At 36.7% G+C, this 25,733-nt stretch overlaps 1 pseudogene; it reads left to right on the top strand.

The window, feature by feature from the left end:
• Window positions 1-837: 837 nt before the first annotated feature.
• LOC131027006 (L-ascorbate oxidase-like) overlaps window positions 838-25,733 on the top strand; it is a 101,560-nt pseudogene continuing 76,664 nt past the window's right edge.

The raw sequence follows: 25,733 nt of genomic DNA, 5'->3' as shown, positions 1-25,733 counted from the left end.
AGGAAAAGTTAGGGTTTGTGCCCTAACGATGATGCATTTATTATGGTAGGTCAAAAGTCTGTTTAAAAGGATTTTTGGTCATCATTTTCACTTATCTATTTTTGAGCGAAGAATTTTCAAGAGCAGAGCGACAAAGAGCAATTTGTCTAGAGATTTAAAGTGAATTCAACATCTTGCAGAGGAATCCAGTTACCTCTTTCAATCTATCAGTGAAGAACACTAAAGCGGTAATCAAGCAATTGAAGTGGTGTATTGTGGGAGACATTGGAAAACCCTAAATTTCAGATTGTGAAGGTATTTCTTGAGTCTCTTTCTTATCATGGCTTCTGCATTGCACTCTAGTTCTAGTGCACTTGTAGATTTAGTTGAATTTATTCAAAGGCAATGAAATACAATGCCCTATCCCAAATACCCGTCGGAGTTATCATTGAGGAAGATGTTTCAGGGTATATTGACTACCAACTGGAAGACCTAGGATCCCTAGTGATTCATTCCCAGTTAAGCTTGTTCTGTGAGGATGATAAGAAGATCAAACCTAAATTTAATATCCTTGAGAAGAAGAAACTGCACAATGCGGTATATTTTCTGGAAGAGTTCATAGAAGAACACATCCGCATCATCCTGAGCAGAGTACATGGTGATAAGATGTATCTTAAGAGGATGCATGACATTACACCAGAAGCAATTCATGTTGTAACTAGTTTCTATAACATTGGAGAGGTGCCAGCTCTAAGGAAGATCACCAAAATCGAAATGACTAAACTCACCAGTTCTTTGAGCGACCAACGGGCGATGACCGTCAACACCATCAAATATGATCTAGTGAAGTATGCTTGCATGGTGTTTGGTTACCAGATATTCTATGCCAGCAGGATGAATTTTGTCCCTGCTGTTGCAGTAAATGCTGCTTACAGAATGATCATGGAAAATGCTACATTTGACCTATGTACCTGTTTACAGAAGCAGTTATTGTTGAACCTAAAATTCATCAAATAGGATAGTGATTTAAGGTTCAGGTTTGGACAACTTCCAGTCAGCTTATTCTTCTACTTTCAAGGTTATTTCTCTATAGTAGGTGATGTGCAATGGTCTGCTGACCTACCGGTCTTGAGACAAATCAAGGAAAGCCTACAAATAGTGGGAACTGGATATCCTGAGGTTCTTAAAAAGTACTTTGATGAATTCAGGAAGAAAATAAACCTGAGAATGAGGATATCAGATGATATTGTGAAGAAGTATGAAGATGATATTTTCTTCACAATAAAGGTAGATGAATCTATAATGGAAGCGGTGGAACCAAGAAATGAAGTTGTTGAACCTATGGGTTATGAAGTGGTGAATGACATGTTGATCTGGTATGCCTCTACCCTACTTGCCTCACTGCTAGATTCTAAGAAGAAGAGAACCAACACTTACTTGGAGAGGGTAACACTGGTTGAAGAACCAAAACAAAAAAAGGATAAAGCAGTGCCATCGATATCTGCACTGGTTACCTCTGCCAGTCCAAAAGTGACCAAGCGGTTACTTGCTAAAAGTCTTTGAGAGGAAGCAGAAAGCCAAAACCAGCTCACTGGAGTCAAAGGATACTAAACCAAAAATTCAACCTAAGAAGACAAGACAATCAAGAAAGAAGGAAAAATCTACCGGTAATGCACCTGCAACCTCAACATCGATAAATATAGATATTTCCTCTTATAAACCGATGACACATTGTCAAAGGACTATTAAGAATATTAGGAGAAAAGTGCTTGATGATCTCAAGGAGTATTTTGATGATTTTAATGATAATAAGAAAGAAGAAGTAGAGCAGGAAATCATTAAATATTTATGTGTTAATGATCGGTCGCCATCAAAAAGTAGATCAGTTACAACAAATTCTTTATATAATTCTTTAGATAATAAATGGCGCATTGCCATTGAGAAAGAACAGGAGATCAGGGAGAAAATTTTTGTACAATATTTTCCTAATGCTTCAAATTCAGAATTATTTGAGATAATGGATAAAAACAAAGGCCTCTTTTTCATGAGAAGGAGAAGACTCAGACTGCTAGAAGGAAGAGCTTCTGAAGTAGAGAAGGACACACATTTACATGCTAAAGTTGTTGTTAGATTACACCAAGTTTCTGAGGCCAATAGGAAGGCTGAACAAGAACCTGACCTATCCTCAGCCAAACTGGATGAGGTATTTGACAATGAAGGGGAAAGAGTGACAAAGCAAATTGACACCATTGATGTTGATGCCTTGGATGTTGAGGATGTCACTCTTGAAAAAGAAACAACTGAGAAAGAGAAACAAGACAAGGAGAAGAAAGAGGAAGAGAAGAAGAAAGAGGAAGAGAAGAGAAAAGAAGAAAAGAAGAGGAGAAGAGGAAAGAAGAGGAGAAGAGGAAATAGGAAGAGGAAAAGAGGAAACAAGAAGAAGACAAGAAGAAGGAAGAATAAAGGAAGAAGGAGGAAGAAAAGAAAAAATAGGAAGAAGAGCAAAGGAAGAAAGAAGAGGAAAAGAAAAGAGAAGAAAAGGAGAAGGAAGAAGAAAAGAACAAACAAGCGGTGACTCCAAAGGCAACCGGTGACCAAACCAAACAGGTTGACACTGCCAGTCTAGTTGATCTTCAAACAATAGATGAGTATGAGCTACTTCAAAGCATAAAACTTGCACAGGAGAGACTAGAAGCATTGCGGAGGAAGAAGGAACAGAGTGTCATACAAACTGTTGTTGACACCCTTACCAATCTGATTCCTAGTACTAACCTCCCCAGTACTGATTCCTCTCTAGTCAAGCTTAAGCTTCTTTGTACCATAGTGGAGGACTAGGTAAAATGCCTAGAAGATGTTGTTGTAGCCACTGCGAAGAAGAATCATGAAAAGGAACTCAACACTAACTTCATCAAGAAAATGAATGAGCTTCAGTCACAACTTATAAAATAGCAGAAGGATATCAGTGTTGCTATGGATGAGGGCAAATTACTGTTAAGTAAAATTTGCCAACCCCATCTATTTTGAGATGATGTGCTTAAACAAAAAGATAAACTCCAATCAGAGTTACAAGAATATATAAGCAACTTCATGATGCCATATGATTCATTCACTACATATGGGAAAACAATTCATCAGTATCAACTTCAAACTGCCATAATGGAATCAAAAATCTGCAACCAGACCAAATATTTGTAGGAGCTTCAACTGGTCGTATTGCCAAGACTGTAGATTCTTCAGAAATGTTTTCTTAACCTAGAAGCCATCACGGTAACTCAAGAAATGAGTACCATTGATGTAATGGAAGAACTGGTATTCCAAATGCAGACTGAAAGTGAGGTTGCTACCTCATTACTTAAGTCATGGACATTGGCCATGAAAACTCTTATGCAGGACTTTAAATCTATTTTTGATAAGTTTCATTCTTTATTGTCATAAATATTTACTCTATTTTTATATATAAGGAAACAGGGGTTATTCTGTATTACTTTGTCATTGTTGGCAAAGGGGGAGTAGTATTTAAAATTTTGGTGAATGTTACCATTTCATGTATACTTTCATGTTACCATTTTGGGGGAGTAGTGTATATTGTAATTTCTATAGAAAGGGATAGTGTATATGCTTAGGGGGAGTAATTTTGATTCTGGCATTTTTACTGTCAAACACTTAGATGTCAAAATTTTCCTAAGTGTTGCCATCAATGTCAAAGGGGGAGATTGTTGGCATTTTGATGATGTTTTTGATTGTCATTGATGGACACACACTTTCTTGTCATATGGGTTATGCTCAACCGGTAATTGCTCCAACTGGTATTGTGTATTATTGAATGTATAGTCTTTAGACTATCAGTGTTTTGCAGAAGATGTTTATCAGTCATAGATTGACTGAAGAACTCAAGTGGTATGGAGACCCCAAGTGGTTCGAGGATCAGAAATGGTTTGAGGATCCTAAGCGGTATGAAGGACCCAAGTGGTAGTTAATATTTTCCAGTCTTCATTTTTGTCAAACCGGTATTACTTTGTGATGAGTTACCAACAAATATTACTCTGTGATGAGTTACCAACTGATATTTCTGTAATGTGTGATGAGTTATCATCCACCGACACTTTGGCGGTGATTTTGTGTCATGTTACCAAATGTGTCCAGATGCACTAAACCTAGGAACTTGTAATCTAATCCTATTGGACTGACATGAAATCAAATTCCTTTATAAGGACATCATGTCTAGGGTTTGCATGTATGAGAGAATGTATGTGAGGTTATGTGTAATCATTGAAGAGAAGATTAAGTCTGTGTGAAGAGATAGAGTGTGGAGATATTGAAGACTGAAGTAATGCTAAAATGCATTAGCAATGATCTATCAAGGATCTAATTAAGCAAATTGTGCTATTAGCTAGATCACTCACTTGTTGATTACTCACATCTTTGACAAGTCTGAAACCCTTAATCAGGTAGGCCTGGCAAAGCCTTTGTAAATCCTCTAACAAGGTGGTTCACAACTGTGGATCTAAAATCCTCTACCAAGGTAGTCTTTAACAGGACTTTTCTCCTAATAGAGATCTAGATTCTTAATAGGATCTGTTCTGGTGAAGAACACTGTATGACCTTAACCAGTTTGACCTTAACTGGTCTAGTTTCTATTCTGCAAATAGTTACTTGTGAGTTTTTGCTCACTGTGGTTTTCCCCATTTGGGTTTCCACGTCAAATATCTTGTGTTATGGTGATTGTGCTCTTGTGGGTGAATGCTTTGTTTGCTATTTGGTTTGCATTTATCTTAACCGATTTATTAGTAAATATGTTGTACCGGTTATCTACTAAACTATTTAAGGGTTTGTTTATAGTATTTTTTGGTATACTAATTCACCCCCCCTCTTAGTATTCATCAAGATGAGGTGAATTATCCTAAGTCAAATTAAGTAGAGTGTAATTATATCCTATAAGAATAAATAATTACACCAACACCTCCCCTTAAGTGCAACTTAGGGAAATGTAGACTCAAGCTAACCAATGCAAGATGGGTCTTAGATACTAGGCCATGATAGGGACCCATGTGTAATATGAAAATGCAAGTAAACCTATGCAATGCAATCTCTCACAAATGTTGAAAGGGATAACACTGCCCATAAGAGAGGAAGGAGAAGTGAACTGACCCCATTGATGAAATGTCTTGCACCCCCAAGGGAGCTCACAACTAATGATACTTTCCCTTAGTTAAAGGTTTGGTGAATATGTTTGCAACCTGCTATGTTGTAGGACAATACTGCAAGTCAATGACCTACTCCTAAATCAACTCTCTAATGTAGTGCATATGTATCTTGATGTGCTTGGTCCATTAGTGTTGGACCGAGTTCTTCAAGATCACAATAGCACTCTGATTGTTGCAATGTAGAACTATCAGTCGTGGAGTGGAGAACCCAAACTCTGTGAGTATATGCTAAATCCAAATAGCCTTAGTTGTTGTGTTAACAACCCCTTGATACTCAGCCTCAGTCAAAGAGAGAGGAATAGGGTGAACTCACAAAGCTGGTTCCCACTTTTTGGTATGTCCTGATTTTTGCTGAAATCATACATTTTTTAAAAAATATAATGATTTAAGCTTTAAGAGGTCCCATTTTAAGTAATTAATTGAAGAGAGTTAAATCAAAGGCTCTTAGGTCAAAATTTCTTGGATAGAACCTCTCTACTTCTAAATCATACTTGCAATGGAGTCTCCTTTGCATCTATCAAATGCTGATAAAAAACCAATTTTACATTAGCTTTTGGGGGGTCAAATTAATCCATTTAAAAGTTTTTTTTAAAAGTATTTAGTCCTTATTATAAGATTTCCAAATAGTATAACTTTTAATATATTTAATTTTATTAATATATTTTTATTTTATTTCTTATGAATGTAGGTTTTTCACCGAACATGAACTTCTTTATTCAATGCATTGGGAAAAATAGTAAACTAATTCAAAAAAATTCTAAAAATTATCTATGCACTAGGTATTGATGTTTTCTTTCTAACAAAAAAAAGAAAATTGAATTTTGATATATATAGAACAAGTTATGTGTTCAAACGTACACCTATATCTAAATTATAATTAGTCGAGATTCAACACTTTATAAAATGAAAAATGTTTAACATATCACTATCAAACCAACTGCATGCCCTGGGTATTGATGTTACAAACTAAAATTCAAAAGAATTAAGTTTTTATCATTTATAAAAAAAAAATTATGCATTTCAGGATGCACATCACTCTTAAAAAATGTGGTTTGCTATAAAAAACTACTTTTTGAGGGAGATGGAAAAATCAATAAAATTTTATTCAAACAAATTTGAAAAATATATATTTAGAATCTACAAACAAGATGTTAAAAATCACTAGTTTATATCATCTTCCAATTCTTAACGGTTTAAAAGTTATAGGTGTCGGAAAGTGAAGGTTTTTTTCAAAATATTCATATAAGTGTCAAAGTTGGTCAAAAAGTGGGAACCAGTATTGTGAGTTCACCCAATAGCATGTTGCTTATTGCTCTAACAACAAATGGGACCTGAACCAAGATGGAAGCTGTAACCTAAAGTAGACTTATAATAATCAAGATCAGCAACCCAATCAGAGTCTGTGTAACCAACTAAGCAAAGTCATGTACCTGTTATATAGTGAATCCCATAATGATGTGTACCCTGTGTGTAGTGTAAGATGTGTTTAGCGGTTTTCCAATGAAGCTCATGTGGTTCATACATAAAGTATGAAGCCATGCCAACCAGAAATGAAATGTGAGGGCCTGTGTGAGTTATGTAGATGAGACTACTCACAATTTGATGATACAATGTGCCATCAACAAGTGGAGTGCAACACTTATCCTCAATCTTGACTCCTAAAAGAAAGGGAGTCAATGCAAGATTACAATCAGCCATGTGGAATCATGCAAGTACATCACAAGCATACTTGGGTTGTGAAAGTGTAATCCCAAAAGGTGACTGTAAATCTTTATCCCGAGAAAGTAGTGCAAAAGACCCAAGTCAGTCATAGAAAATCTGTCTTGCAAAGCAGATTTGACACTGCTAATGATGGATGAGGTGGGCTCTGTAATGATCAAGTCATCAACATAGAGAACAAGTATCAAGTGTGAGTCATCCTATTGCAAAATGTAGATGTTTAGATCGGAATGACACCTGGTGAACCCTGCTGAGAGAAGGAAGGAATCCATATTGGTGTACCAAGCCCTAGGGGTCTGCTTAAGGCAATAGATAGATTGCCTCAATTAGAAAATCAATGAAGAATCATGGATGAAACCCTACGGCTTCTCCATATATATCTCCTCATCAAGATGCCCATGAAGAAAAGCACTCTTCACATCCATCTAATAGATAGCCCAATCATGAGTTGCGACAATAGAAAGTGTCAAGAGAAAGGAGTTCATCTTGGCTACGGGCGCAAAGGTGATGATACACAAGTTGAAGTAGAAGGGAAAGGTTTATTTTCCATGGATGATGGACATTTGAGAATGTTCTTTATGTTCCTAAGTTGTCTACCAATCTTCTCTCTATCTACCAGATCACTCACTATGGGAATGGGAAAAAGGTTGATGCCTTGTTAGCTATGAAGAACCTACTTTAGCCATAAATGCTTTCCCTTTTCCCTTAGAATGTGAGGAAGTGGAAGGAGATAATTCCTTTTTGTTGTAGGTGGATAGAAAATTGATTTTTTTCTTCTTAAGGAGATTTTTTAACCCATCAACCTTTTTGGCATGGAAATGATGCTGATCATGACCATACTTCTTGCAATCAGCACAAGTTGGTTTCTCCTTATTAGGTGTATTCCCCTTCTTGGAAGAGGATGAAGGTTCGCCTTGTGATGGAGAGGATGATTGCTCTTTTTCCTTTTGCGGCTTTGACTTAGATTACTTTTGCTTCTTTTTGGAACCTTTGTCTTGATTCCCTTCATTAGCAACCAAAGCCTTGGACTTTGAAGACTTAAGAATCCCCATGTTCAACAACTTAGATTGTTCCATCAACATTTCTGTGAAAGCATCAAATGTAGGCATGGTGTAGGAACTTCCTGTAATACCCTAAAAATGGTCACCTAAACCATGGGTCTCTAATCTCAACAGCATCACCAAGGTCCTAACCAAAGACAATTAAATCAACCTTGAGTACCTAATTAATTAATTCTTCAATCATTAATGTTACATGGCAAATTAATCACTCAATATTAATTAAATATTTATTTAATTAATTAATCATTCCAAGTAAAATATTTTGATCAATTATCCTATTTATTTAATTAAATATCCTAGCATATTTAATTAATAAATAAATTTGCTATTTAATCATAAAAAGAGGAATTAATTTACAAAAAGAGACTTATCACAAAAAGAGGAATTATATTACAAAAAAAGATTAATCATAAAAAGAGGAATTAATCTACAAAAGAAAACTATTAAAATCAAAGAAGAAATCAAACTTAAGATATTTCTTTTTCTAAAATCTAGATGACTTGATAAATCAGAAAAAACAATTAAATTGAATTAATCATTTTCTCTGAAAATTAAAACTCAAATCTTTTCTTGAGGAAAGAGGTTCAATTATATTGAAAAGACTTTTTCTAAATAAAAATCTTGAGCGAATTAAAGAAAAGTGTATGGAATCAACTAAATTTATCTCCAATGCAAACTCAAACTTATAATTTGAATGCATTCAATCAAGCTATAATTGGAATCTATCTCAAGAATAACTTAATCTAATCTCTCAATTATTTCAATTAACCTGGATTGTGCTTTTTCTTGAGAAATCTCAACCACTCATTGTTAATCGATCTTGACCATTGGTCTCTCTTTTGAGTCTCTATAAATTCAGCCTTCATCTCTCATTCAAAACACCTTGGAGATTTATTGTTATTGTCCAGTTTTTTCTCTAGAGTCATGGAAGATATTATGCTTTGAGATTATTGCATTTTAGTTTACTTTTTGCATACTTAGTTTAATTATTATTTTTATCTAGTTAATGAACAAATCAGTCTTTTGTGTTTTAAGAAAAATCTAAGAGGTAGGAGAGTATGCTCTTGTTTGCATAGACAATCATAAATCTAGACCCTCGAAGCTTTTTCTAAATTTGAGATTTGTGTACCTTTAGTGGGCCTGTCATAGTGGGAAAAAGTAATCACCATGTGAGAACGACCCAAGTGAGTATAGCTGGACCTGAGCATTCCAACTCACTATAATAAATAGGCCTCTGGTGATTAAAGTCTCAAAGGGCGGGATTATTTGAGTTTTCTCTTTGAGATCTCTCATATCGAGCATTTTGTAGGGCCTCATGGTCTCAATCATGTTTATGTGACTACAACGTGTTTTGGTACCTTGTCGAGTTATAGGCCTCAATCATGCTTGCATGACTTCAAGGGGTAATTTCAAATGGAATTCCTGACTAAGAACTATAAGATAGAGGCTAACTGATTACCCTCTGAAAGGGGGATAATCTTTGTGCAACAGAGATAGTAACTCTCCCAAGATACTTGCCATTTTGTGCCCCCATTAGCATTTGGCATAAGCTAATACAGTGTTGAGAATCCATTGCGTGAGACTCAATGGTCATATTATAATTATCTATTTGGTGTGTACCTGAGTCTACAAGCAAAGGTTTTATTCTCTAAGCCAACTTCCGTAGGGTTAGCATGTTGTGATTGAAGTCATTATACATCTTGCGTGTTTACTATGATTTCATCCCTGAAACTGAAATTGAAACTGAAATAGTGAAACTGGATAAAACAATCAACAATGTCAAAAACTTAGTGATCAAAACTCTGTCCGTATCAAAAACTAGTCTCTGTTAGTGATCAAAACTTTGTCAGTGATCAAAACTTTGTCCGTGTCAAAAAATAGTCTCTGTGAGTCATCAAAAGTTTGTATGTGTCAGAATATCATCTATGTTCATTCTTCTATCATACAATTCTACTGAATTATCATTTGGCTATATACTTGTTATCATACAACTCTAAATTGGTCCTATTAGTTTATCATCTGGTCTTATCAGAATTGTCATCCTGGTCCTCAGAATTGTCATTTTGTTCTTAGAGAATTATCATCTGGCCTTAAGTATATTGTCATACAAATATTATCCTCATCAGATTGTCATCTGGAGAACACTAAACTGTCATGCGAGTATAGGCACCAACTCCTACGAGAAATTGTCTGTGTCGTCTGGAAGCTGCAAAATTGTCGTCTCGGTCTTATTACTCTGTCGTATGAATTTCTGATTTTGTCATTCTAGAAACTTGTCTGTTTACACACTTTTCCAAAATTTTCATACTTTCCTAATCAGTCTACATCAAGCATAAATTTGGTCATCATAATTCTGAGCATAAACAAATTTTGATAGTGTACCCCTATCGTTGTGTTGCATGATTTTGTCGATCATCTTTCAGCTAGTTCAATCAAACTTATCAAACTAAGTTACTTAGATCACGTCTTATATAGGATAGATCATTCCTGAAACTAGACTGAGTCTTACTCACTTCTCTTAAAATCACTACGTTAAATGAGCAACTAGCATCAATTTGATCTTGACATCTGCATCACTCCTAGCTCTCAGTCACATCAGTTATAAATGCCTATTCAAACTAGAATTTCTTGTAAGAAAGCTGCTTAAGGTAAATGACAGTCCTTTTCATTACAAACGAATCCATTCTTCATGGAAGGCCCCCTCTCTAACAAACCTTCATCGTCAAATATACCAAATTTTTATCAATCCTTATCTCCCACCATGTCTAGAGAAAGGCAAGAAAGAGAAACTGCTAAACACGATACTTATGACAATATCAACACCCATGCTAATGACAGTGATTCCTCATCTAGTGAGTCTAAAGCCTCTAAACCTATAGAAGCTGTCATAAATAGCTGTCACAAGGATAAAGATTTTCGAAAAATGATGAAGATTATCATGGCTAGAGAAAAATAAGGTACTAAACTTACAAACTAAAATCATAGAAATGAAAAATAAGGATAAATCATCTACTCAATATTCTTTAGACACAATCTGCATGTTCCCGTTTGACAAGAACCTTTACATGCCTCCATTTCCTTCAAGAGTGGATATTCCTAATTTTGACAAATATGACGGTAAGGCAGATCGTCAAGACTATGTCAGAGAATTTTTTGCTTTGTGTATGGAATTCATGCATGAACAAATATATCTCATGTGCCTTTTCTTGAGGAGTTTAGGAGGACAAGCTATGAAATGGTTTTCAAGCCTACCTATGGGAATTAAATCTTTTGAGGAATTAATTGAATTTTTTATCCAATAATACTCCTATAACATTCATCATCCACTCACTATGATCGAGCTTTGCAATACAAAATAGAAATTAGGAGAACCTTTTCTCACCTTCTTTCAATGTTGGAGAAAGATGTTCTCTAGATATTCATGACCTATTCTAGATTCTAAGAAAATGGATATCTTTGTCAATAAATTGATCCTTGAATTGAAGTACAATATCCAAATGCAATTGTACCCTTCATTCAACAAAATGGCAGATAGTGCCCTTAGAATGGAAGATGTTGTTATAAAGAAAGGAGATATATCACTTTGGAAAGAAACACAACAAGGCCCTAGTTCAAAAAGAAAAGAACAAATACTGGAAATATAGAAAAGATAACAACATGAATATTGTTAATGATGGAGTGGTGGACACTGTTAAACTAAACTCAAAACCTATAATATTTAATTTGGCTAGTGGCACACAAGCTCTCAAAGCAGCTAAAACTGTAGTAGAAAACCCTCCAAACAAATCAAAAGAGTGGTTTAAAGAGAAGCCTTGGCTTTCAAATCCTAAACGCAATTTCACTCCTTTGGAAGAATCGTATGAATCAGCTCTTAAAACTTTATTGGCAAATGATCTTGTCACATTTCCTAGCAACTCTAGACCATATGATTTAGAAATTAAATCCAAATGGTGGAGGGAAAACAAGTACTATGAATATCATCGAAACAAGGGTTATACAATAAACAACTGCATGAAACTCAAACACAAGATTCAAGATCTCATCAATGCTAGAAATTTTTTTGTTGGAAATCACACGACTAATGTAAATCACAAAGCCTTCAAAGATCCTTTACCTACTTATGAACAAGGAGAATCCTCTAAATCTAAAGATGTGCCAAATTCAATTACATCTACGCCAACAATGACAATGTGATCAACATGATTGAATCTTCCCAATCTGAGTATTGCGACGTGATCGTAGTCGATGATAAACAAAATAAAATGCAAACTGCAAATGCTGTAACCCGTGCTCAAAAGAAGGTTACCCTCCAAGGAGCTAGTTCCTCAACTCCTAATCAAACAACATCAAACCTATCGACTTCATCAAAAAGACTACCAGATATGATCACAGATAAATCTAAGCAACTGGCTTCAGCATCATCTCCTAGTTATAGCATTGTCGAACAATTGAAACGTACTACCGCTCAAATCTCCATTTTTTAACTGCTTAAGATCTCTTCTTCTCATAAAGAGATCCTGGACAAATCTTTGCTCACTACTAATGTCCCTAAAGATTTAGATGTGGACTGGTTTCAATCTATGGTGGGTCACCTGACTTTGCCTCATTACCTCACCTTCTCTGAAGAAGATGACAATTCACTGAATCACTCACATAACCAGCTATTGCACATTGAAGCTATGATCCATAAAGACCGAGTCAAATGTGTTTTGATAGATGGAGGCGCTGGGTTGAATATTTGTACCTACAGTTTACTGACACAATTGAGATTTTCTGAACATGTCATTGGTCCAACAAAGAAAATAACAATCAAAGCTTATGAGGAAGAAGAGAGAACCTCTAAAGATCTGGTACTATTATCAATCAAGATAGGACCTATGGAGAGGGATATTATTTTTTAGGTGCTTGACCTTCCTCTTTCATACTTGACATCTTGTTGGGAAGGCCATGTATTCATGAAATGCAAGCAGTTCCATCTACATACCATCAGTGCTTGAAATTTCCTTATAATGGAGTTGAAGTTAGTATTCCTATTGATACAAGCTACACCTGTAATGCATTAAAACAATGTACAGATACCTTTGTTCCTCATAATAGAGCAGCCTCTGCACTTGAAAGTGTAGAAACTTTGATAAAAGACTTAGAAAAGAAATTGAAAATCACAAGTACCGACATGGATGGATATAAGATAGAACCCGTACTCTCACTAATGTCTCTTCCTCCATCACCAAGACACTTTGGAAAACCATCTAAGGCTATGAAGCCACAAACTTCTATTAGTCCCAACTGGTACTAAGAGGGGAGGGGTGAATAAGTACATTACCAGTTTTAACCAATTGAAACTTTTACTTTAAGTTTGAACTAGTTTACCATTCACCAATATAAATATTTATTACAGAGAATTAAGAATACATGAAAAGATACACAAAGACACACAGATTTATCTTGTGGAAACCCAATAGGGAGAAAACCACAGTGTGAGTAAGAGCTCACAAAATTTGTACTCTTCTGGAGTATGCCCGGTTAAGAGCCATCCTTGTTAGGAGATTACAAAGGCACAGTTAGGTGCCACCTGATTAAGGGATTTTGAACAAGGTCAGTTAGTGCCTTTACCCTATTAAAGGTAGCCTGGTTAAAGGACTTAGAACATCAATCAAGATGTTACCTAGTTAAGGGATTTTAACAATGGGACCTGTTAAAGTCCACCTAGTTAAGGGATTTAAGTTACAGTTATTAGAAAGCAACAAATTGATGATTTGCTAAAATTGCTACTCATTTGCCTTGTCAAATCACACCAAAGAATGACACTAGATCTACATTGGTTGTGTCTGTTCTACACAACTCTGATTTCTTGAATGCACTATCAGCTCTGCCTTCTGCCGATTTACTGATCCTTGAGTATCACACTACCGGTCCTCTATCACTTGAGTCACCACTCTACCAGTCATCTGTCATTTAGCTTTGCAGTCTCTTACACTCCCCCTGTGTCTACTTTCACATTCTCCTTTTTCACCTTGACACTAACCATCTCCAGAATGAGATATTTGCATTTATAGACCTTTTAGTCTATCACCAACTTTCCCTCAGAAACATACCTTTCAAAATTCTGTTGTCAGGCCTTAAATTATGCCTATGAAATCATGCAGGAATCTCTATCAGTATAGTTGAACATGCTTATAAGTCCACCGGTTGACTAGAGAAGACTCTCGATTTAGCTGGTTGTAACTAAAGGTTACTAGTCTATCTGTTACCGACTCTTCCAATGTACCGATCAAAACTTGTCTAGACAATTTCCTCTTGTATATCAGTCTATACTCTGCTTAGTCGGTGAACCTCTTCTCTACCAATCTACTCACCACTAGCTGATCTTTTTTACTGTTATTCGGTCTACTCATTTCTTGTCGATCTGCTCACTGCTTGACAGTCTACTCATTACCGATGAACTGTGAAGACTAAGAAGATGATTTTTCCAACAATGACAACCATAGCATTTACCGGTCATACAAATTAGTATCAGAATGCCAATAAACTCCCCCTTTGGCATTGGTGGCAAATACTACAAACCGCTACAAAACTCCAAAGTTCCAAAGCTCCCCTGATCCTGACAAGATTCTCCCCTGTTCCAAATACTACAAACTGCTACAAAACTCCAAAGTTCCAAAGCTCCCCTGTTCTTGACAAGATTCCAAAATTCCCCCTTTTGCCATCAATGGCAAAGACTATCCCAAAAGAAATTTGTCAAAATAAAGCAAAAATCTCTTTAAAGTTTTCTTGAGCCACTTTCAAAGAAGATTCCCATGAAGATTGAATTTGTTTCATAGTGGTGAAGTGGCCATGTAAGGCTGCAAGGAAGACCTCCATATCATCAACTATCTTACAGTTAGGTGCATGTATTAGGCGGTCTACTTCATTGATGTTCAGTTGCATGAAAACAATAATTGGCGCTAAATAGCATTGGAGCTCTAACAAACTAAGACTTCTTTTGTCTTCTTCATCCTTTAACTTTCTGATTTTATGATTGAGCATTTTGACTTTTCCAGTAAAGGTTGATGTTGAACTACTAAGAGGATCAACAGAGCTTACCAGATCTTGAATCTCCTTCCGAATCTGATTTCTTTTATCTTCTAAGTCTTTGATTAAAGCAGGAAAATTTGAAGATTTCATCAGTAGTTGACCAACTTGTTGTAGTATGGTTTTAACATCTTCTATTCTATTGGAAAGAACAACTTTTCCAACTATTATCTACTCCATTTGGTTATCTCCTTGCTTTGTTTCATATTGCCTTACTGCAACCTTTTCCAGATCAATTTCCTCTAAATTGGTTGCTTTAACCAGAGTATCCAACTAATCAATAATGGGTGCAGTATCATCAACTGCAATGTCCTGGATGAGATTAGAGAATTGTTTTGGCAGAAGTGAGGATTCTTGCCTTCTTTTTCTTTTCTCTTAGTTTTACCTTTTTAGCTTGGATTTTCAGTTTTTCTGAGGCTTTCATCAACTGCTTGGGGGTCAGTTTCTTTATATCAATAACCTAGTCACCTTCTTCTTCCTCCTTTGTTCCTTCTTCCCTTTCTCCAGTCTCAACTTCTGAGGCAGTTGTTGTGATGATTCTTACCTTTTTCTTTTTATTTTCATTGTCTAAGTCTAATTTTCTCTTTACCGAAGGGGTATTCATCACTACTGTGTTATCCTTTATTTTCTTATCTTCCTCTTTACCTTCCTCTTTTCCTTCCTCTACTTTCTACTCTTCCTCTTTTCCTTCCTCTGCTTTCTTTTCTTCCTCTTTTCCTTCTTGAGAGAGAATAGGATTGGGTGTCAATAAGCTTTTGTGAGGTGTATCCTCATAAGTAATGTCTTCAACTAACACTTCATCTTGACCGGAAAGTTTAGTTTTACCAGCTTCCTTCACTGATGAAGTATGAACCGATTGTTTGATACCCTTTGTCAGATTGGGGATGTCTGACACAACATTTCCTATGATGTCCTCAACTATGAAAGTATCAAATCCTTTAGTGGAGTCTTTTTCCTTACCTTTTTATTTGTCAAGGACAGCTGCACCTTTGTCTTGTTTTGTATCTTTTTCAATTTCTTCTTTAGCTTTCTTTTGTTGGTTCATAATTTCCTTCCACAAGGTAACACCTTCTGCATGTACTTCTCCTACTGCCACTCTCCTAGTTCTATTCCCTAGTTTGAAGTGTCGAATCCATGCTTCAGCCACTAGTGAAACTTGATCAAGGTCTAAGTCATGTTGCACTTCCATGAGTGCTTTTATTCTGAGTTCCTTTTTAGTAGATAGTGATGTCTTCCATCTCCCTTCAATTTGATCTAGCAAGTCTGATGGGATAATGCCATATAATTCACTAGGATTCCTACAAAAATTGTGCAAGTATCAAATCAAAGCATCCTCAATTTTCCTTTTGTCTACTTCATTACTAATGTAATATCTCCTTCCAACACCACCCAGACCTCCAAACTCCTTTATCCCATGCACCAACTCATCAATTGTTGGAGCTTTGTTCCTCCCACTTCTTCTAACCTCCTTTATTTCCACATTTGATAAGGTGTTAGTGACATCACCTTCTTTCTCATCCTTTTTAAGCCTTGGATCACTCTTTTTTTTTCTTGTGTAAGTCACTCCTATAGGTCTATCTTTACTTGGTGAAGATATCGGAGTACTTAAATCCTTTTCTTTTGAATATGTTGTAGGTTTGGTTGGTACAATCCCCTTAGGTTTTATCCTTGTCACTTTTCTCTTTCCACCTATTGATTCTTCATCTTTAGTAGGTGTGACCCCTATTTGTACACTTGCATCGGTGGAGGTTGTAGGATTTGAGAAATACAAATCCACAGAACCCAAAAGAAACCTGCATGCAAGAAACCTGTCACAGAGAAAGAGAGAGAACGAATACAAGGGTTTTGGCTCTGACAAAGAGAAAAGATGTATTATCAGAGAAAAATGAATCAAGAATATGAATAATACAAGAGATCAATCCTTATAAAGGAGATCAACACCAAAAGGAAAACCTAACCCTAAGGTGTGAGCATTTAATAATTAAATATTAATTATTAAATGACTAATGTATGCATAAAGAGAAATCTTAAGAGGAGAGCAAAGTTAATTAATTACTTTACTCTAACACCCCCCCTTAAGATGAGCTACAATGCAGCTACAAACAATGCAGAAAAAAGCAAAGGAACTACAATGCAAAAGAGGGTCCCGGCAACAAGGCCTGATGAGGTACCCGAATACAAGAAAATCTCTATAAAGTGGAGTAAAGGAGAAAACCCAGTGGGAAAAAACCCCTCTCCAAAAAGAGATACAGAAACATGCTGAAAAGAGAACATGAAGGAAGGATCATGGGAGAACCGAGAGACAAGGCCAACCGCAAAAGAAAGATCAGGACGAGAATGTGTCAGGTACAACAGACTGCCAACCAACTGCCTGTACAAAGTGGGGTCTACTGAAGGAGTAGAGCAAGTGGAAGACAAAACAACACCTGACTAAAATGGAGTGGGGGCAGACTTGCATGTAGAAGTTGAGAAAGCCAATTTCACAGACCCCGAAGATCACCTGCATGCAAATAACCTGTCACAGAAAGAAGAGATGGAGACAAACAAGCAAGGGTGCTCTGAAAGCTGAAAAATATATTCATTCAAGAGAGATAAATTACAATGATGAATCCTTATAAAAGGATATTGTGCAACCCTAAAAGAAACCCTAATAGGTAGACATTTAATAATTAATATAATTATTAAATGTCACAAATGCAAACTAAAGTGAAATCTTAAGAGAGGAATAAAGGTAATTTAATCAACATGATTAAATTAAAACCTTTACTCTAACACCCCCCCTTAAGATGAGCAAAAGTGCAGTTACAAACATGTGCAAGAAAGCAAAGGTAACTACAATGCAAGAAAGTAAACTTGGGTCCCGACAACAAGGCCTGATCAGGTACCCAATTACAACCAAATCTCTGTAAAGTGGAGAAATAGAGAAAACCTCATGGGAAAAACTCTACTCCAAAAAGAGATGAAAGAAATAAATGCACTAATAACAGAAGGATAGGAGGTGGATAACATGATACCCCCCATAGACAACTTCTATCATATAAGTACATATACAATGGTCTCCATAGGAGAAAAAGAAAGAGACTAGAAGTCCCCCCCACAATGAAGAAACTCCTGTCGCACATATGGATGCCTGAGGTAGAAGCCAGAAAGAGATCCTGAAGCGACATATAATATTCCTCCCCTTGGGAAGAAATGGATCCAAAGGACGAAGATGAAGAAACCCTGTGAAGAGAGAAGAATCAATCTGTCTCAAGATGTGTGCCATAATAGGATGCTGAAGAATCCCTCTGTCTGAACTGAAACAAAAGATGTCAAATCCAAACTGAACTGAAGACTCAAAAACTGCAACCTCTGAATGCACAGATGATGGTGGGCTAACAGCTGGAATATGGCTGTCAACAAAGAGGAGCTGAAAATCCTCAAAGTAATCCTCCAAGTCTGCAATATAGGACTCTACAAACAAAGATGAAATGCCTGCAAGATAAGAATCCCAAGTAGCCATGTCTGAAAGATGTGTGATGTCCTGCTTAGCTGAATCAATAGGAGCCAAAGAAGAGGCAATATCAAACTGATCAGGAACAAAAAGAGATGATGTTGATACATGTATAATCTCAGTCTGAAGAGTAGGAACTATGAGACAATCCTCTGATTCATCGGAATATGTAAGGGTGTCTAAATATTGAAGTTCCTTTAAAGTATCATGATCAAAAGGTGTGTTATTTCTCCAACCAATGGGTAAGGGACAATCTGAAGCAGGATCCTTTGGGAATGGAGAAAGACTGGGGTCTCCATAGATCTCCCAAAGACGTGTCCAAAGTGAGTGAGGACAATCAATGCCCGATATAGCCCACACAGTGTCAGAATCAACACTAGACAAAATAATTCCTACTATGTGATTTCTAATGATATCCCAAGCTAGTGTTCTCTCTAAAGTTGCTGGTTCAGGTATGAGATCATACAAATAAGGCAAAATATTAAGCCACCTACAGTGTGTAAGTATGCCCGTTGCCCATGACTCATAATTACCCCGTTCTAGAAATACAACTGAAGGGTGAGTAGAAAAACCCATGATAACTCTTCAAATTAACAAATCTGAGACTAAATGACTTTAATACTGATAAAGCAGATCAAATAAAGCCATCCCATGCAAACAAATCATTTCCAAGTCTGAAACGTCCAAGTAAGTGACAGATGTGTGAAAACACAAAGTACTAAATAAAATGTACCTGGTGTAGATTCTGGAAAAATAAATGATAGATCTAGAAAGATCACAGAAACCCCTTTCCAATGCCTATTCGTTTGCAAAAAACGGAGTCCGTATGCAAAAGATATGGCTCCTGGAGTGCAAAAAACTTGTTCTGACTTCGACTGGCAAAAAACACTGCAAAACGGAAAAATCAGAAAAAAAGATCTGCATCTTTTAGATCGGGCTCGGAACCAGCTTTCCAACACCTATTTTCATTCAAAAATCCGAGCTAAAATGCCCGAGTTATACCCGATTTAGTAAAACTGCTCCAAAAAAGCCCAAATAGGCCCTTTAAGCCCTCAAGAGCTTAAAAAAAATAAGCCCCTGGTCCTCTGGGCGACCAGGGGCGGGCGCAGGGGGCGGCGGCGCAAGGGCGGCGCAGTGGCGGCGGCGGCGGCACGTGGGCAAGGCACGGGCTAGGCGCGGGCGGCGGAGCGCGGGTGGCACGGCGGCTGCGGGCGTCGCCTGCGGCGTGGCGAGAGCTGCCTGGCCACGACCGGTGGTGACTGGCGGCGGCGGCGGCCGGGCAGTGGCCGCTGGGCGGCGCTGCGTTTTAAACTGGCTGCGCCCGCCGTTAAACACAAACAGCCTTTTTTTTTTTTGGATTTGCCTCGGTCTGCGTGCCCTGGGGCCGTACGGCCTTGGGGCATAAAAAAAATTTGCCTTCTGGTGCAACTGTGTCCAAATCGGATGAATTTTATATGGAAATAGGGGTTTTTGGGCGCTACGAGCTCAACGGTGAGGTCCGTTTGGGCTCAAAGTGCACCGAAAAAAAATACCCCTATTCCAAAATAAAAAATAGAAGACACACAGATCTGATGCAACCAAAACCGGAAAATCAGATCTAACCCTCGTAGCTCCAAATTCTTTAGAAGATGAACAGGAAGCAGCAGGTCTGGAGCTCTGATACCATGTAGGATTTGAGAAATACAAATCCACAGAACCCAAAAGAAACCTGCATGCAAGAAACCTGTCACAGAGAAAGAGAGAGAACGAATACAAGGGTTTTGGCTCTGACAAAGAGAAAAGATGTATTATCAGAGAAAAATGAATCAAGAATATGAATAATACAAGAGATCAATCCTTATAAAGGAGATCAACACCAAAAGGAAAACCTAACCCTAAGGTGTGAGCATTTAATAATTAAATATTAATTATTAAATGACTAATGTATGCATAAAGAGAAATCTTAAGAGGAGAGCAAAGTTAATTAATTACTTTACTCTAACAGAGGTAGTGGCACCGGATTCTTCACCTCCATATTTCTTATCAAGGGTATCAATCATTTTCCTTAAATTTTTTTTTTATGATAGGCACTTGAAGTTCCTATTTAATTTTAGAGCTTGCCTCCTCATATGTTCCAAACCTCTTTTCCTTCAAGTCTACTGGTTTAGAAAGAAGTATATTGATATGAATTTTAAAATGATCTGCTGCAACCTCATATTTGGGTTGAACTGCTTGAATAATACAACAATCTGTCTACAAGAAAACATGTGTTGTCTTTGTATTTTTGCACTATTCTAGTTGGAATTCTTTCTTTTTTGTGCATCCTAATTTGGAATTCCTTAAAATATCCCCACATTGCTTCTCCAAATTTATTTCCCAGATCCCTAATCATTTCACCTATCTAAACCATGATAGGCTTCTCTTGTGACCATACTACACTACCCTTACCAGGAAAATATTTTTGCACATAGAAAAATATACATACCAGTAGTGAGCCATATTGAAAGATTTCTTCTTGTCCTTCTTTATTCTTTCCATGTTCACCATGAATTGACTTTGAATCATCTCACATATATCATATGTTGCATCTTCTTTGATAATTCGATATCAAGCATGGATGGCACCACTCGACACTTTATTCATCCGTCTTGATTAATACTTTGTATCCCAACATTGCATAGGAAAATCTTACTTAGGCATCCTCAACATGGGTGATTGTCATTTCTCTACTGTCACATCGGGATTTGGTTAACCGAGTACCTTCAGTTGATGAAATCGTTCTTAGGGTTAATACTTCACCGGTTGCACTAAACCCTGTCACTCTTTGAATCACCTCCTTTGTGCTCTTAATCGGTGCATGACCTTCTAGACACAGAAATTGATCATGAACCCTACTAAATACATATCTAACCTAGTCACCATGAAACTGATCAAGAAAGTGAACAACATTAGCCAAACCCTTTGTCTTCAGAGGTAGAAATTATGTTTACAATTTAATATTGTCACAAAACCCATCAACCTCATTTTGATTGAACTTGTCTCCAAGTTATTTGAGCTTGAAATTAATGTAGGAGTGAAAATCTTCTACCAACAATACACTGGAGGGCACAGATGATAAAGCACTGGTCTTGTCAATTTCACCGACTTTCATCGGGTGCAGCTTGAATTTGGGTTGGGGTTCCTTGATAACTTCAACTAACACAAGAGTAGATATCGGTGCTTCCATGATGACCTTCAAACAATATTTTCTCAGATGCGGTTGAAAACCCTTTCATAGGGAATACCAAACACCACTATCACTCTGCTTGAATTTTCTGCACAAACAAAGCTTGGCAAATTTTAAATCGCCTTTGATTGCACAGGAGCTCAAGAAAGTTCTCAAGAAGTAAGGTAAATAAAAATGTGCTAACATTTTCTTATTTATCCATGGAGATATACTAGTGCTATGATCCAACGGTTAGATTTGAAACTCACAACTTAAGGTACACCGATTTGACTTTACCGGTTATATGTTACTGATACCGATACATAAATAAATAACTCACAAGACAAACTTAAATTAAGAACTTTTAGACAAGCTTTTATGCATCACAACTATACAGATAAACACATCCATATATTTTATGAGGGGATTCAAGAATAATCTTACCATATGTGCTCCCCCTGGTCATCAGTATGCCTAGTTAGAAGAGGAACTGTCATCACCGATGGATGATGACATGGTTTCAGAATTTCCTTGTCCTTCTTTTCCTTCATCCTTCTTGATCCATGTCTTTTTCATCTCATATCTTATTTCTTCAGTTGTCTTCTTTCCTTTTAGATCATTTTTCTCTTTCTTCTTGCTAAACCGGTTCTTGTCTATAAACCGGTTGTAGGATCGGCTCCTACATTCTTTGGCTAAGTGGCCAATCTTATGGCAGTTAAAGCATGCCATACTAGTTGTCCTCCATGGTCCTGAGTTGTTTCTCTGACCCATTCTCATTCTACAGTTCCCTGCAACATGACCAAGATTACCACACGTGAAACAAGTGGCATTCAATTGATTGCTCCTTTTGTTGGAACTGATCAGTTTGAATGATGATCTTGATACATTTATCTTGAACCTCCATTCTTTAGATCTGTGTCCAAACTTATTGCATGTGAAGCAATGTCCACTAAATCTTCTTCCATTTGACATATTGTTGGATTGAGATCTGTACTCATAAGTAGTGTGGCCATACTTATGACAATTATGGCAATAACCATCAAAGGTGAAAATCTTCTTTTGACTAACCAGTTTGTTTCTACAGTCATTGGTCTTATGACCCAGCTTACCAAAATGATTACAAGAGAATTTGGAAGACTTCATACCTTTTGCTTCTAAATGATTTATTTTATCATCCTTCATCTTTTTGGATTTAGATGATTCTCCAGTTTCCATAGGACCTAAACTGGGGTAACCAAGTCCGATTGTATCCTTTGTTCTTCTCTGAGCTTTCAACTATTTATCTACCTTCTCAGAGCTTTCATTGAACTTTCTCAGTTTCTCATTTCTCTCATTCTCAGTTTTTAACTCACTCTTGAGTTGTTCAATCTCCTTCATCAACTTCTCCTTTACTTCTGCATTGTCATTCAGATGTTTGAGTATATATTCATTCTCTTGAGTTAGAACTTGGATTTATTGATCTTTCTCAATCATGATTGCATCATTTTCTCTCAGGGCATCTTCAGCAAGCCTCCCGACTCTTTCATCTTTTGACAGTTCTTCTTATGCCTCCCTTTTTCTTTTATCAGCACTTCTGCTGGCTTCCAGTATCTCAGTAATTCTCAAGGCCTAACCTTCTTGTTCTCTTTTGAGATGAGTAATTTCTTTGGTTAGCTTCTTGTTCTTTTTCATGAGTTCTGAGGATGCTTCTTCAGCTTCTTCAGATCCACTCTATTTGGAGAGTCGATCTATGATATCTTGACTCTCATTTAGCTATAGAGATAATTCCTTCCTTTTTGCAAGAGATTTTCTCAGTCTCTCTTTCAGCTGAGAAATGATTTCATTGGCTTCATCAATCTTCTTCTAATACCAATACTCTTTCATGATATTTATCCTCAAGCTGTCAACCTTCACTTCACTTCAGAGGAACTGAGCTCTGATACCAATTGTTAGCCCCAACCAGTATTGAGAGGGGAGGGGTGAATCAATACATTACTGATTTTAACCAATTGAAACTTTTACTTTAAGTTTGAACTAATTTACCATTCACCAATGTAAACATTTACTGTAGATAATTAAACATACATGAGAAGATACACAAAGACACACAGATTTATCTCGTGGAAACCCAATAGGGAGAAAACTATGGTGTGAGTAATAGCTCATAAAATTTGTACTCTTCTGGAGTACGCTCGGTTAAGAGCCATCCTTGTTAGGAGATTATAAAGGCACTATCAAGTGCCACCCAGTTAAGGGATTTTGAACAAGGTCGACTAGTTATGTTACCCTATTAAAGGTATCTTGGGTAAAGGACATAGAACATCAATCAAGATGTTACCTGGTAAAGGGATTTTTACAATGGGACCTATTAAAGTCCACCCAGTTAAGGGATTTAAGTTGTAGTTGTTAGAAAGAAACAAAATGGATGATTTGCTAAATCTTCTACTTATTAGCTTGGTCAGATCACACTGAGGAATCACACTAGATTTGCATCGGTTGTGTCTATTCTACACAGCTATGATTTCCTTAATGCACTATCAGCTTTGCCTTCTACTGATTTGTTGATCTTTATCACACTGTCAGTCCTCTATCACTTGAGTCACCACTCTGTGAAACTCCACTCTACCATTTGTCTATCATTCAGCTTTATAGTTAAACTGCCCCTGTGTCCACTTTCACATTCTCCTTTTTCACCTTGACAACAACCATCTCTAGAATGAGATATGTGTATTTATAGACCTTTTATTCTATCACCAACTTTCCCTCCAAAACATACCTTTCAAAATTTTGTTGTCAGGCCTTAAATTATGCCTCTAAAATCATGCAAGAATCTCTATCAATATAGTTGAACATGCTGATAAGTCTGCCGATTGACTAGAGAAGACTCCCAATTTAGCTGGTTGTAACTGAACATTACTAATTTTTCAGTTACTGATTCTTCTGGTGTACCGATAAAAACCCATCTAGCACATTTCCTCTTGTATACCAGTCTGTACTCTTCTTAGTTGGTAAACCTCTTATGTGTTGATCTACTCACCGCTACCCGATCTTCTTTACTATTAGCCAATCTACTCACTTCTTTCCAGTCTACTCACTATCGATGAACTATGAAGACTAAGAAGATGATGTTGCCAACAATGACAACCATACCATTTACCAGTTATACAAAACAGTATCAGAATGCCAACAACGTCAACTCCAAATGTCATTTATGATGGTATTTTTGTACAGTCCTCTACTTCCCTAGTAGATGAAACAAATGAGGAGGTTGTGATGGTATGATGAAAGAACAAGGATATGGTCAACTACTAAGAGGGGGAGGGGTGAATCAATAGATAGAAAAACTGATAAACTTCACCAATCTCAAAATCAATCTCTCAAAGTAAACTTAGAACTATCAATGCAATATCATTGCCAAGATAAAACTATCAACCTAAACCGGTTGACCGTTACAATAGATTAAAACAATAAACAACTTGAAACTCTCAAACATCCAAATACTTTTACTGACATAAGTAAAACTTCATTTCACGTTGCTGCTAGTTATCATGACATATCAAAGTGGATTAAGTAGTTAAGAAAATCAACCATAGAAAAAATAACCACAAAAAAATTCACCACTTGACACAATATTTTTGACGTGGAAACCCAAATGGGAAAAACCACAGTGAGATGAAACTCACAAGATAACTATTTTAACTCTTCTAAACTTCACCCTGTTAGGAGCCAAGCCTATTAAAGCTTTACAAAAAGTCCTATTGAGAGCACATCCTGTTAGGGACCACCTAGTTAAGGGATTGACTATAATCCCTTGTTAGAAACAATACCTTGTGAGGAGTAACCTTTTTAAAAGATTTAGAATCCAAGATAATGGATCACCTTGTTAGAGGATTTGAATAGCACCAAGTGTTGGTATTTTGGATATGTTGATATGGTTTTGTCATTGATGTCAACACTTGTCATTACTTGTCAACACTTGGAGATTTTGGTTATGTTCACCGACAAGACAAAGACTTATGCAAAACATTGGTATTTGGTTCACA

This window comes from Cryptomeria japonica, chromosome 10 (genome assembly GCF_030272615.1).
Source record: "Cryptomeria japonica chromosome 10, Sugi_1.0, whole genome shotgun sequence".
In the NCBI taxonomy this organism is placed as follows: Eukaryota; Viridiplantae; Streptophyta; class Pinopsida; order Cupressales; family Cupressaceae; genus Cryptomeria; species Cryptomeria japonica.
The sequence above is the reverse complement of the archived record's forward strand: the minus strand, read 5'-3'. Positions and strand labels throughout refer to the sequence as shown.